We start from the raw sequence: 938 nt of genomic DNA on the forward strand, positions 1-938 counted from the left end.
AACTGGTGTCGCTTTCAGGGGGCGTCGGAAATATCGTGTTGAGGCAGCAGGAAGGCAGTCGATTAGCAGCCAACGAAACGGTTGCGGGTATATAAAATAGGGAAATTGTTCCTTCGTAGCGGAACTGTTGAATGTAATGTTTACAGGATCAAGGACACAACAGCAATGATATTCATTGTTGGGGGGAACTTTATGCCATATTATTCGTATTCCCTCTGACAACAATTGGTCCCGGTGCATGTCTATTTTGTGTTTAAATTAAACAACTGCTTTTATTACAAATACATAAAGTTACGTTATACGTATTGTGAACTGCTTGGCTTTTATTGCCACAAATGATTATCCTGATAGTTAGAATCCAGAGCTTTTGAGAAACAAGTAAAGGGTGCATAACGGCCCGGTCCATTGACTGGCAGGAAGCCCGTCCAATCAGAGGGCAGTGAGGGCAGTTGGTGGGTGGGATGGGGATGGTGAGTGTAAACGTGTGTAAAAATATTTCTTTTAATAAGATGTGTAGTAAACGTGAATTTAACACAGATACCACAGCAGACTTTAACAATACTAGTCTTTTAATTAGACGTATGGGATGAAAATCAAAGCAAATTGAAAGTGGCTTTGGCTCAATAAAGATAAAGTGACATATACACTACATTAACAGTTTTATATATTTCTCGGAGCACGGGTCGTCAGTCCGCTTCAAAGTCAGCCTTCGGGTTATTTTTCTCAACCTTTATAGTCAACTTGGAGAACTTTCTTCAGGGATTTTCAATCGTCACTAATCACGACTGCCACGGAACAAATACTACCCAGAACGTATTTAATCTTCAAATAAATTTGATCTAGGGATCGGAAATACCGAAGATAATTTTAGCCTCAGCTAAAAAGCGAACCGATGTATATAATTTCGTAATTCCGTGTGTTAAAAAAACTTCAAAGGC

This window comes from Pungitius pungitius, chromosome 20, assembly GCF_949316345.1.
Source record: "Pungitius pungitius chromosome 20, fPunPun2.1, whole genome shotgun sequence".
Taxonomy (NCBI): domain Eukaryota; kingdom Metazoa; phylum Chordata; class Actinopteri; order Perciformes; family Gasterosteidae; genus Pungitius; species Pungitius pungitius.